General features: G+C 37.1%; 1 long non-coding RNA gene across 1 annotated transcript in view; it reads left to right on the top strand.

Moving 5' to 3' along the window:
• Positions 1-4,889, top strand: part of LOC109489700 — a 220,235-nt gene extending 215,346 nt beyond the window's left edge. The window contains exon 3 of the long non-coding RNA XR_002142767.2: positions 4,829-4,889. This is a non-coding gene — a long non-coding RNA (uncharacterized LOC109489700). The remainder of the gene's footprint in view (positions 1-4,828) is intronic.
• Positions 4,890-14,514: the final 9,625 nt, after the last annotated feature.

The raw sequence follows: 14,514 nt of genomic DNA, 5'->3' as shown, positions 1-14,514 counted from the left end.
CATGGAGTTGACAGTCAATGCCATAGATATCACCTAATCTGTTCTGCACAATTCCTATTTTTGAGGCTCTGAGCTGCCTTCTCTCATTTCTGATAACATGAGATAGGCTCTGCATACACTAATATCTCATAATAACACATCTGACCCATGCACAGAGAATTATAATAATTGACAGTCATAAAATAAAATTTGAGTCAGTAGCAGAACCTATCCTAGTCCTAAATGGAGGGACCCAACATTATAAATAGATCAGCTTGTCATCATTTGATATAAGTGATTTTTTAAATTGCATTTAGAATTTCATCTGTAGGGTGCTGTGTGTGTGTGTGTGTGTGTGTGTGTTTGAAAGGTAGGATCTTGAGATATGAATTAAAAGTTTATTTCAAAAATGAAAAATAATGAGAGGAAACTTGTCCTGTCAAATGTTTCTCATTTCTTAAAATCTACTTTAATTGGTAATTTATTTGAAATGAAATAGATTTAGGTGCCTGTCTCATTACACACACACAGACACACATGTCAGATGAACAAAATTTCTAAATGTAAAAAAAAGGAGGCCACTTTGTAGCAGTCCCCCTTATCTGTGGAGGATGTGTTCTAAAACCCCCAAGGGGGTGTCTGAAACTGCAGACAGTACTGGACCTTATATATACTATGTTTTTTTTCCTATACACACATACTAGGATGAAGTAAATCTATATATTGGGCATAGTAAGAGATGAACAGTAATAATAATAAAATAGAAAAATTGTAGCAATGTATTAAAATAAAAGTTATGCAAATGTGGTTTTTCTTTCTCTCTCAAAATATTTTATTGTATTGTACTCACCCTTCTTGTGATGTTGTGAGATGATAAAATTCCTACGTGATGAGATGAAGTGAGGGGAATGATGTAGTGTTCGGCTAATATTGACCTTTCAGTGACAGGTCAGAAGGAGGATGATTTTCTTCCAGACCTTGGTGGACCAGGAGGCACCTGAAACTGAGCAAAGCAAAACTGTGATTAAGGGGAAGGCAGGGGGTGGTGGGGGCTAGTGTATACTCTTTATTTTATTTATTTTTTATTAAAGATTTTATTTATTTATTTGAGACAGACAGGGAGTGAGCACGAGCAGGGTGATTGGGAGTGGGTGGGGGGCAGGCAGAGGGAGAGGGAGAGGGAGAAGCAGGCTCTGCTCTGAGCAGGTAGCCAGAGGTGGTGTTCAATCCCAAGACCCTGGGATCATGACCTGAGCCTAAGGCAGACCCTTAACCAACTGAGCCACCTAGAAACCTTGCTATATGCTCTTTATTAAGGAAGACCTTCCTAAGCAAGATATAAAGCTACAAAACTCAGAAAATCTATATGCTTAGAGACACTGAATTAAAAGTTTTTCTGAATGATAAATATAATTTGATAAATTTAAATGACAAAGAACAGACTCAAGATATTTACAATATCTTTAGCAAGTCAGGTTTTGGTTCATTATATATAAACAGTGCCTATAAAACAAATAAGAAGACAGCCTATTAGAAAGAATATGTAAAATTTGAACAGGCAATTCACAAAAAACATAAAAGTTCACTGGACATATGATTAAATATTAAATTTCACTAAGTGAGAAGAAAATAAACCAAACAAAACAACTTACGCTCAAAACAAAAATAAAACTCTTTCCTCTCTACCAGTTTTAGTATAAATTGTAAAGATTGATAATATCCAGTTATAAATATGGAGGAAAGGAGGTACTTTCAGATACTCCTGCTGGCTGAGGACAACGAGGGAAAACTTGTGAAAATTGTAAAGTGCACAAACCCTTTGACACAGCAATTCTTTTGCAACTATGCACAAAGATTATCTATCTATAAAGATATAACATTTCTTTTTTTTTTTTTTTAAAGATTTTATTTATTTATTCGACAGAGATAGAGACAGCCAGCGAGAGAGGGAACACAAGCAGGGGGAGTGGGAGAGGAAGAAGCAGGCTCACAGCAGAGGAGCCTGATGTGGGGGCTCGATCCCATAACGCCGGGATCACGCCCTGAGCCGAAGGCAGATGCTTAACCGCTGTGCCACCCAGGCGCCCCAAGATATAACATTTCTAACAGCAAAATTTAGAACCAAGCAAAAAAATAGGAGAATGATTAAAAACACTATACAAGATAGCTATAAAATGAGGTATATATTTTTCTGTGAAAATGTTTAGGATATTTTTGCTTAAAAATTTAAAATACATATATCAGAAAAAATATGATCGATTTTTGTAAAGTATATATGAGTATATTTATTAAGATATATGCATACAGACATACACATGCACACACATGTCCTTTGTTAAAAAACTACATTCAACTAGATAAATTTGAGGATCAAATTGGCTTTATTCAAGGATGCATGAATCAGGCAGCATCCCATCTAGCAAAGAGAAGGAAGTTCTAAGGAGCTTTCTTTGGGGAATAGAAAGGGTCTATCAAATGGATTACCTCACTACTGCTGACTTCCAGACTGACTGGTTAAGACTACATCCCTGCAAGAGGTTGAGACTGCGATTAGGTTAGGTATTAAGTCTTGGTGTGTTGATAAGGACTTAGCGTAAGTGACTCGATTTTGGTCCTGCTTTCTTATAACCAAGAAAAAAAAATATCTAGAAAGCTAAGAACCAAATGTTAATAATCATAACTCTGGGGGATGGGAGTGGGGTAGGAGTGGCGCTTTCCCTTCGAGAATGTATTCTTTAAAAAAGAAGAAGGGTTAAGTGTGATTTTTAATTTCACTTTATTTTCTGTTTTGTTTTCATTCCACTTTTCTGGGTTTTTTTTCAAAAAGCTAAAAATATATATTCTATTTTTTTTAAAGATTTTATTTATTTATTTGTCAGAGATAGAGACAGCCAGCGAGAGAGGGAACACAAGCAGGGGGAGTGGGAGAGGAAGAAGCAGGTTCAGAGCAGAAGAGCCCAACGCGGGGCTCGATCCCAGAACGCAGGGATCACGCCCTGAGCCGAAGGCAGATGCTTACCCGCTGTGCCACCCAGGCACCCCAAAAAGCTAAAAATATATATTCTAAACATAAATAACTAAAATAAAACATAAACCAACAGCATAATTTGGGAAATACCTCAAATTTTACATTTGAAAATGAAGGGGCACAGCACAGTTTAATCTTAATGTTCAAATCACATGTCTAGATCTCTAAAAAGTTTCCTTTAGAGGCGCCTGGGTGGCACAGCGGTTAAGCGTCTGCCTTCGGCTCAGGGCGTGATCCCGGCGTTATGGGATTGAGCCCCACATCAGGCTCCTCCGCTATGAGCCTGCTTCCTCCTCTCCCATTCCCCCTGTTTGTGTTCCCTCTCTCGCTGGCTGTCTCTATCTCTGTCGAATAAAAAAAAAAAAAAGTTTCCTTTAAAGGTTGCTCAAGTATTCATTCTAGAGAAATCACTGAGGTTATTTGTATGGGAGGACCACAGTACTGCACATTGGATTCAAAGAGATGTTCCCAAAGGGGCCCACATGCCCATCTCAGCAGTGTTTCCCTCTCCCTTTCTTATTATTCTAAAACTTTTCCCTGCTTACCCAGGAAATGAAATTCATAATGATCAAATATAAAATGATGTTAATATTTTGGTAATTTAAGGAGAGCAGGGTGAACACAGAATTACTGAGAATTCGCAGCCCTAATCTTGGCTTGAACACTTGTGAGAGTCTGGTCTCCATTCTGTCTGATACAAAGAAGGTCTGTGGAAGTGCTCAGTTGGAACAAACAGGAATGTGGTGTGTCTCTGTGATTTCCTGTCCCTTCCTCCCCCCACTTTTCTTTTCTTTTTTTTTCCCCAGAGATAGGTCCTTTGGTGAAAAGACATCTGTGCTTTCTTCTTTCTCTTCAAGACTGAATGTCATGATTTAGGACACACAAATGTAATTTCAACTTTGACTGCCTGCTGGTTTATTTCATGCACCTGCTTTTGGAGGAAGGAGAGACAGGATTTTAAGAGGACATTTTGAGGCCAGAGCTGACATTTGACCTGATATATCCCACAGGAACTTGGAAAACAAAAGCACTTATTCATAATGTGTGATTTAAACAACCAAGGAACACATTTGCAATTATATTTACATATCAACACATAGACTTGTTTCTTTCCTTTTTATTTTTTTACTTAAATCATAAAATGAAAGGATGAAGATTTCTGTTTCTGTATTTATTTCCCTGTATCAAATCCTATATCGGTTTATAAGTTAGAAGTTTGTTTCTTGGTTTCAGATTTTTTTAATGCCCCTTTATAATATTCTACATTTTTGATTTATAAACTGTCTATATAAATTCACATATATAATTTCCAGTATCTGTAAATTTAATTGTTTCTAACTAAAATGTCTTCTATTAAAAATGTTCTTTCATTATCTGAGCATTAAACAATTATAAGGATAGAATTGTTATAAAGAGCCTTCCTAAACAGTTTTGCTAAAAGTCTGGCAGCGAATAAATTGAGGACAAACAATTCCTGGTCTTTAAATTGCTTTCTCTAATCAATGTTTATGCAGTTCAAGTTAACTGCCAAGTGCTTAATTTAAGGAAATAAATATCAGAATCAAAAAACAGAACAAAAAAGCAGACAAAGTGGATGTTTAATAAAAACAGATTAACCGCTGCTTCTTTTTTGCTTACCAAACGGCATGGATTTCTCCATCTTTGATGCCATGAATTAAGGGAGTCTATCTCTACTACCATGAACAAAAGCTGCCTAGAATAACTAATTTCTTAAAGATTATAAGCTATAGAAGCAAAGCATGAAAGAAAAAATAGGAAACCTCCAGATTGTAAATACAAGTGTAATGCTGTGCTTTACAGTGACACCATATATTTGCGAGAATTGATGAACAGCAGATGTCCTGAGACCTGCGAAAACATCTGCAACAACCACTTGAAGGTGAGAAAATAATCTGATTAATTTCCTTTTTTCGTTTGTTCTGTATTCTCCTTATATATTATTTTTCAACCAAACAGTCTTTCTTTCCATCATTCCTGTATGGAATTTGGTAAAGTAAGAAGTTTCACAGTTCCAGGATACTGTTACAGATGGATAGGTCAGGTGATTTATATTTTTCCTTTAGTAATGATACCACCATAGATAGTAAACCTGTCTCCTAATCTCTGAGTATTTTCTATGCTTGTTTGTTAAGATGGTAAGAGTCAGTGACATGAAAACAAAGATGAGTCATTGATAGAATACTTTTTTTGATAAAATGTTGTCTTCTTGGGAGGGGGTCATATTTGGTGGCAATTAAACCAGGCAGGAAGCAGATGCCCACTTCCATCATGCTTCTCCTGTGGCCTTCTATTGCTTGAGCGATCAACCTGAGTTAGCTGAGTGTGAGCACACACTAGGCCTCTCAGGAGGGTCCTTTCCATTTTTCTATTTAGTAAAGCTCAGTGCCCTTCTGCTTCTCAGAAAAGTTAATGTCATTGGGTTGAGTTGTAGATTTTCTGGGAATCTGTACAATGGAGGCATTTACCCTGAGAGGAAGTGACCAAATTATGGTACACCTAGCTCTAACTAAGGTGAGTAAATAAAAAGAAATCTAAAGAAGTATGCTTTTGGAGATCTCATGCTGAGATGGAAGGGCAAGGTAAAAATCCACAGAACTACACAGAATTAAGTCCTGTCCCATTTTATTCTACTTTTTCTGGCCAAGGGTTCTCCACTTGTGTGTGGTCATAGCAAAAAGTGACCTCAGGATGGTAACCTCTGAGACAAAGAACTTCCATTTTCTTTGATTTAAGACTACTCTTATGCCTTTATTTAGTCTATACTATTCATCTTCAATCTACAAAGGGTTTTGCCATCACTGCACTTAAGCGTTTTCTCTTCAGGTTCAGTCTCTCCTACTTCCCTCTTTTGATTCATCCTCCTAACTCTTCAATGGCAATCACTAAATTTAGCTCAAAAAGAGAACAAAGGGGTCAACCCTACAAAATATAAAAGAAAAACCAAACAGACAGACAAAAATAGCCATCTGCTCAGTGACTGCTGCTGCTTTTGAGGGACTTTCTCTGATACCTGGAGGGGTTTAGTTGAGTGGAACCTTCAGGTGTCCACAGCCTTGAAACAGCTGGAGTTGTGTTGCGTATCTCTTGAAGGTTTGCCTGAATGACAGCTGGTTTAGCTATAGAAATGAAATCTGATCACCTAAATCCCTTCCCAGAGAATGAAAAAGAAAGAGAAATACTCCCACAGATATTCAGATCAAAAGAAGAAACCCAGAGTGAGTCTACTGAAGAGGAAGGAGTTCGCTAAGGCTTCTCTGTAGAGTTTCATAGTAGACGGTGGGCAGCGACAAGTACAAAACTATCTTAGTTGCAGACAAAATCCCACCTGTAGCCAAATAAAAAGACTTCTTCAGAAAAGATGAAGCTGAGGCTATAGCTTTCCCTGTGGAAAGCTGAGGAGGAGGAGGTCAGCCAGAGGCGAAAAACTGAAAGTTTCTATCAGCTCAAAATGAGATTAAGGTTCTGATTTGTTCTGCACCAAAGTACTTCATCCATCTAACCTTGCCTTGGAGCAATTCTGCACTTACCATGGCCTAAATTAGTTAACCAGCAACTGTCACCAAAACATCAGAGCATTGAACAAAGATACTTAGAAGAAGCTAATAAATAAAGAAAAAAGCTAACAAACGCTCAGAGATTTCTTAAATTTGTAAAGAGGTCAAGCCTACAAGCAAAACCTGAGTAAAAGCTAATCCAAAATAATATTTACTTACTATATGTCTGTTATTGCAAGTCACTGGGCTAGAGCTTTATTGGAACTCAGGTGAAGATGCAATTTCTCATCAGAGAACCCAGGGTCTAGTGAAGGAAACAGTCATAAACAGAGAGAGATAGAAAAGATCTACCAAGAAGTTTGGAGGATAGAACTCAGAAGCAGAAAAAAATAAGGCATAACTCAAGGTCTAAAAATCCCACTTAACAGAAAAACTTTTTCTTCTTTTTCTCCCCACAGAACCAACTTTTGTGGTGTTTGTGCTAGGGCTTCAGTACCTCTTCACTACCACTGGGCAGTAGAGCCGAGTACTCCTTTCCTCCCCCCATAAGATACTTTCTAACATAACTGCTTCTCTGATTAAATCATATAATACATATTGAAGGAGTTTTGTGTGAAGTCTATACTAATTTTAAGGCCTCAATCAAAAGAAACTGCACACATAGTCCTTACACTGAAGATTACTTTAATCTTCCCAGAGAAATACAATGTAGAAAGGGAAGAAAGTGCTTGAAAATAATATTACAAAGCATGAATTAGATTTAGATATTCAAGTGTGCTGTTGAAACCAATTTACCAGATGTTCATATTAAAATACACAGTATTGGTATGGGAATATCAGGAAGCTCACACTTATTCTATATAGACACACAGAGAGACATGATTTTGCTGTACATATTGCTATAGTAAAAAGTCTTTATTTGTTTTTGGTTTTTTCTTTCCAATTTTTTATTTAAATTCCAGTTTGTTAACAGGGTATAATATTAGTTTTAGGTGTAGAATTTAGTGATTCATTACTTACATATAACACCCAGTGCTTATTACAAGTGCCCTCCTTAATCCCCATCATCTATTTAACCCATTAAAAAGTCTTAAAAATAGAAATTGCTATAACCTTTCTTCCCTAGTCATTTAATTTTTGGTTGTATTAATCAATAAAATGTGTAAATTTTTAAACATTTTACAAATTCCTGAATTGACAGCTCACAGATGGACATAAAGAACTAAATGAAGTTGCTGAAATGTTGTGACATATTCTTGAAAAAGAGAGCATAAACATTATGATTTTTTTATACTGCACATGGAATATTTTGGTCATATTGCTAAAAGAGTGAACTCCTTCTTTTTAACTTTTTTTTTTTTTTGAGACTTATTTATTTTAGAGAGAGAGAAAGAGAGTGTGCGTGCCCACCAGCAGGGGAGGGGAAGAGGAAAAGGGAGAGAGAGAATCCCCAAGCACCCTCCGCACTGAGCATGGAAGCCAACACAGGCCTTGATCTCATGACCCTGAGATTATGACCTGAGCCAAAATCAAGAGTAGGCCACATAACCAACTGAGCCACCTAAACTCCCCAAGAGTGAATTCCTTTAAAAATTCTTAAATGTACAAAGTTCCAAGCATACCACTTATAATCTTTTTCCTATTACATAATTTCCCTAGAAATATTGCTGAATCTGTGTGAATTTCATCCAGAGGAGAAGGGCTGCAAAGACACTACTGATTTTTGCACATGAGTTAAATAGAATTGGTTTATGAAAAGGCAATGTTGAAGCAATACAGATCCAGGTCAGCATTTTCTAAGTTCTTATTCTAACCACAGCCTAGCTTAAGTAGATAGAGCTGTCTCTCCAACTGTTCCCTGTCTCATATGTCAAATGTCTATTTGTCTTTAAAATGGGCAAGAGTGGTAGAGAAAGAGAGAATTAATTCATGGAATCCTAGAATTAGAAACACTGAGTCCTCAGGGCACCTGGCTGGCTCAGTCAGTTAAGGGTCTGACTCTTGATTTCAGCTCAGGTCATAATTTCAGGGTTGTGAAACGGAGCCCCGTGTGGGGTTCCACACTGGAATAGAGCCTGCTTAAGATTCTCTCTCTGTCTCTCCCTCTTCCCCTCCCCCCAGGCTCTCTCTCCTTCTAACAAACAAAAACAAAAGCACTGAGTCCCCTCAACCAGCCATCACTGCGGTCCCCAGGAGGGTAACCGGACATAGTGACAAAGCCAGGCAAATGAAATTACTGGATGGGGCTTTGAGTGCCTTGTGGAATGGCAATGAAACTATAGGAAATCCTTTGGACATGAAGAGACCAGCCTACGCTTAGACAATAATCCAAGTGGCACGTTGAACCCTTTCACCTGGGTTCATATTCTTATGACCCTACCATTCCAATGATGAGAAGAGGCAGGAAGCAAGGCCAGGTAAACCCCAGGAAAGACTGAGTGAATGAAAGAGCAGGAATCCCCTAGGCTTAGAGATCACAGAGAATGAGCCATGGAATCCTAGCAGCTTTTCCTCTGACTCTATTGTTATGTTTATTCTTTTCACAGTGTTTGTATTCAGTTATTTTCATATTTCGTCTTACATTATCCAGTCAAGACAGTATTTTTCAAAGTCACTTAAGTCAGATCCTTTCTTTACCACTTGTGTTAGTGTGGGTTTATAATACAGTTAAATTCAATTATCAAAATTTATATTTTGTCTTGGGTTCCTCTGACCTTCTAACTCATTAAAAAAAAAAAAATTGCATACAGTGACGCCTGGCTGGCTCAGGTGGTAGAGCTTGAGGCTCTTGATCTCTGGGTCATGAATTCAAGCCCCACATTGGGTGTGGAGCCAACTTAAAAAAATAAAAATAAAAATAATAAAAGGTTTGCACAGTAAAATTCCCTCACTGTGGCATGCAGTTCTCTGGGTGTTGACAGAAGCACCGAGTCATACACTCACCTCCACAGTACTGTACCAAAGGGTTCCAAAATCCCCTTGTACTACCCTTTGTGGTCAACCCTTCCTCTCAGACTCAACCTTGGCCCCAATGATCTGCTTTCTGGCTTTGCATTTTCCCAGAATGCCATATATTTGGAATCAGAGAAAATGAAAGTCTCTTAGTCTGGCTTCTTTCACTTAAAAAATGCATTTAAGATTCAGGCATAATGCTGGGAGAATCCATCATTTTGGGTTTTTTTTCCCTTTTTCTTGCTGAGTAGTGTTTGATTGCATGGATGTAGCACTATTTGCTCATTCGTTTCTGTGCTGAAAGACATTTGTATTGACAATTTTTGGAGCTTATAAATGAAGCTGCTATGAATGTAAACATACAAGTGTTCATAAATATAATATTATAATTCCCTAGAGTAAATGCTTAGGAGTAGGAAAGCTAGGTTATATGGTAAATATATAGAATGTTTATATTTATAAGTAATTGCCAAAATATCTTCCAAGGTTGCCATACTATTTTGCATTCCCACCAAGTTGTTCTTCACGTTCACCACACTTGATGCTGTATTTTTTAAATTTTAGTCATTTTAATATGAGTAGTGATATCTCATTAGGGTTTTAATTTGCATTTTCCTAATGACTAATGATGTTGATCAACTTTTCATATGCTGATTTCTCATCTGCGTGTCTTTTTTGATGAAGTATCAGTTCAAATGTACCCTTTTTTAATTTTAAAAAACTATAAAGTTCTTTATACACCTTGTATACAAGCCTATTATCAGGTAAGTGATTTGCATAGATTTCCTTCCAGGATATGACTTTTCTTTTTGTTACCTTAACAATATTTTTCAAAAAAGCAAAATATTTTAATTTTGATAATTTATCCAAGTCATAATATTTTTTCTTTGATGAATCCTGCTGTTGGAGTCATATCTAGAAACTACTGGCAAAACCCAAATCACACAGATTTTCCGATTCTAGTATTTCCACTAAGGTCTATGATCCATTTTGAGTTAATTTTTATGTAAAGTGTGAGTTGTGTGTCAAATTCACTTCTTTTGCACAGTGAAATTGAGTTGTATTAGCATTATTTGTTGGAAGACTATACTTTCTTGATTTGTCTTTGTACTTTTGTCAAAATAATTTTACTATATTAAAAGAGATGTATTTCTGGGCTTCCTATTTTATTTCCTTGATCTGTTTGTTCTTTCATTGATACCACGTCTTTTTTTTTTTTTTTTAAAGATTTTATTTATTTATTTGACAGAGAGAGACAGCCAGCGAGAGAGGGAACACAAGCAGGGGGAGTGGGAGGAAGAAGCAGGCTCATAGCAGAGGAGCCTGTTGTGGGGCTCGATCCCATAACGCCACGATCACGCCCTGAGCTGAAGGCAGACGCTTAACTGCTGTGCCACTCAGGCGCCCCCATTGATACCACCTCTTGAATACTGTAGCTTTTAGTAAGTTTTGAAAACAAGTAGTGTGAGTCCTCCAACTTGTTCATTTGCTTCAAAATCATATAAGTTACCTTAGTTCCTTTGCCTTTCCACGCGAATGTTAGAATAAGCTCATGATTAACTGAAACAAACAATCATATATAAAACCCCACAAAACCACTGTTGGGATTTTAGTTTGTTAATCTGGTAAGTTATATTGATCAATTTTCAAATGTTGAATAAGTTTTCTTTCCTGAGATGAATCCCACTTGGTCAAGACAGATTATTCTCTTTATAGATCACTATATTTAATTAGTTAATATTTTGTTGAGGACTTTTATGTCTATGTTCATGAGAGATATTTTTCAGTATTTTTCTTATAAAACCCTCGTTTGGCTTAGACATTAGAATAATGGTAACTACATAAAATGAGCTGGGAATTATATTCCCTTCTATTTTCTGGATGGGACCTCATATTATTTCTTCCTTATATATTTGGTAGAATTTACCAATAAAATCACCTGGGCATGCAGGTCTTTTTTGGAGAAAATCCAACTTCTTTACCAGGTAAAGGATTATACCAGCTACTTATTTCTTCTTGAGTGGTTTTCGTAGTCTGTTTTTTGAGGAATCAGTCAATTTTATCTAAGTTTTAGATCTTATGGACACAGAATTGTTCACGGTATTTCTGTATTATCCTGATGATGTCTATGACGTCAGTAGCAACATCCCCTTATCATTCCTGGCCTTTTAAAAAAAAATTGTTGTCAGATGTTTATTAATTTTACCTTTTTAAAGAACCAGTTTTTGTTTTAACAATTTTCACTTATCACTCTATTTTCAAATTCATTGATTTCTACTCATTATTATTTCCCCTCTTTTGCTTGCAGTTAAGTTTACTTTTCTTCTTCTGGTTTCTTAAGGTAGGAAGTAAGATCACTGCTTTGAGTCCTTTCCTCTTTTCCAATATGGGCATTTAATGCTATAAATTTTCCTGTAAGCACTGCTTTCATTGCAAATCTCATTTTTATATGTTGAATTTTCATACTCACTCATTTCAAATTATTTCTCAATTTCCCTTGAGATTTTTTTTCTGACCCATGGATTATTTAAAATTGTGTTGTTCAATTTTCAAATATTTGGAGATTTTCCAAAATCTCCATGTTATTGATTTCTATATTAATTCCATTATGATCTGAAAACATACTACATATGGTTTCTATTTGAGTTCAGTTAGCAATTGAACTGTTTGTTGCTGCTGTGGTTACCCTCAGTGTGCCATCGGCTTCAAATTTCTGCAGTCATATTTTGTGTTTGGTGTGGGAATTTGTATGCCAGAACAGTGTCTCATCTGGGTGCCACACTTCAAGTTCCCTCTTGAAGATTATCTTTGCAAAGATCTCTTTGCAATGCCTGTGTTCCACTTCTGCCCACTCCCTGCAATATTCTGCTCTTACTTGTAATTTGTAATTCGAAGTGTGTTAGTGCTGTTTTGATGAAGTCTCTGTCTCTAAATCCTGGGTCTCAGGAATGGAGTCTTCTAATTCCCTCCCACTCCCTCTTTTCAGTTCTGAGCCAAGGGCGTAGTCTTGCTCCTTGCCCAGGAGTGTATATTTTTCCTCCCTGAGTCCCTTCCTCAAGCTGACCTGACTTTTCCCCAGCGTCCTAAGGACAAGAATTTCTTTCCCATCTCTCAACGCTGCTGTTTCCCACCTCCAAGTCCACAGATTCCACAACAAACATTCTTAAGTCTCTTCTGGATCTTCTCTGTGAGCATCTCTTGGTGTTCATTGCAGACAGCCTACAATAACGTGCTATCTCCCCCAGTTTTTTTCTCTGCTGGGCTTCACAGTGTCCCACCAACCCACGATCAGCCTTTATCAATTATCACTGGTGTCTGGCTAGGGGTGTGTTTAATCCATGGAAACAAGTGCTCACCTCTCCTCTACCTTTGCAGGCACTAACGTCTTCTCAGGTTTTGGGCCAACGATCTGCTCTGTGAACTCAGGTTCCTGATGGGTCAAAAAAATCATGAATTTTAGGTTAATCTGGCTCTTTTTCATTATAAGCATGGGCACAACACTTCGTCTATCTCATTATATCCTGGAAATTGCCACTTAGTTTTAAGCATCTAAGATGAGAGGGTGATGAAGAGAGACATCCTCGCAAATGTGAAATAATTTTAGGTTTCCCTTGTTATATAAAATACACTAGTCAAGAAAAAGGACAGTCAAAAGAAACAAGGCAAGGAGGGCAGATTTCAAGAAAAGATAAGTAACAGAGTCTCCATGGCCTTGCACCCTCTTCCTCCATCTAACAGAAAACTCCACATCTATCACCAAGGCTCAAAACCGCCCTGGTTCTTGTACCTCCATATTAGCCTTGCTCTCGGGGATTTAATGAGAGAGATAGAAATAGCTGCCCTAGAGGCCAATACTGTATGAAGTGAGGTTGACCATTATTTAATAAATATCTTTCTTCTGCTGTTAAAATTTAAACTAGACATACAATTTTCTTCACTTTAAGATTCCCTTAAATTTATTCTGGCAGGCTACAGATTACAGTATTGATCTAGGAGGCAAAAATACTAGTGTTCTTATTTTGTTCTTGCAACTCTTTGTCAGACTCTGAATAATAAGTTATTTAATTATTTTGAATCTCCATTTTTGAATTTCGCCATGGAAGTACAATCTCAATTGTGCATTGGAGTGGTGAGAATCTCATGAGGCAATGTTCTTGGAAGCCATTTGACAAGAATAAAGGTCTATTCAAACAAATAATATAATTTCACCCTTAGTCTGCCGTCATAGATTCTTAAAGCTAAAATGGGGAGAACATTTAACACCAAGCCTTGTGCAGGATCAGAGTACTCTCTCCTCTGGATATTTTTGGATGAGCACTGACAATATTACGCTTTCTCATTTTCCTCAAATCTTTGCTTGTGGCCAGCAAACTGTTATATTATACCCTATAACTATAGAGCTATGGAAAGAGTTACTGCATTCATTAATGCAAATATTTTCTGCTTTGATTGTCCTACATATATTTTATGGCTACCTATATTTTACTTGATTTGATATTTTTGTTGCCAAGCCTTTATCATCCACAAGTTTTTCAGCTATCTGTATGGATGGGGCATTTCTTCAGCTCATGGACTTATCCATTTTGTACAACTTTCCACTTCCAGCGACATTTTGTGTTCTTCAAATTGTTAAGGACCCAAGGTCCTTGGCAATAGCAAATAAAAACTATGCCAGCTAAAGCTCAGGGAAACCTTATGCACAAACAGGATTAGAAAAGGAGACCCAGGTAGAGTCCCCAGTGGAGTCAGAAGGAAATTCATGAACTCAGACTGCTCCTTCTCTTCTACCTAGTAGCGCTGACTTTGTTTTCTCCAAGTTTCTGCCATCTTTAAGTCTCTTGTCTGCTCCTCTCCATTCTTCTTTCAACCAGCCTCTACAGCAAGGGTTTTATTTCCCTCAAATTTGGGGGCTGTACTCAGCTCTGACTTGCATAATGCTGACTATGCCCCAAATTACATAATTTCAGAATTTGGAGATAGAATTCCAGTGTCTTATTTAAAAGGATGAATTAGTGGTCTGGAGGCTCATAAAATATTACA

Source organism: Ailuropoda melanoleuca, chromosome 3 (genome assembly GCF_002007445.2).
Source record: "Ailuropoda melanoleuca isolate Jingjing chromosome 3, ASM200744v2, whole genome shotgun sequence".
NCBI classification, from domain to species: Eukaryota; Metazoa; Chordata; class Mammalia; order Carnivora; family Ursidae; genus Ailuropoda; species Ailuropoda melanoleuca.
Note: the sequence above shows the minus strand (reverse complement) of the source record. Positions and strands in the feature narration are given on the sequence as shown.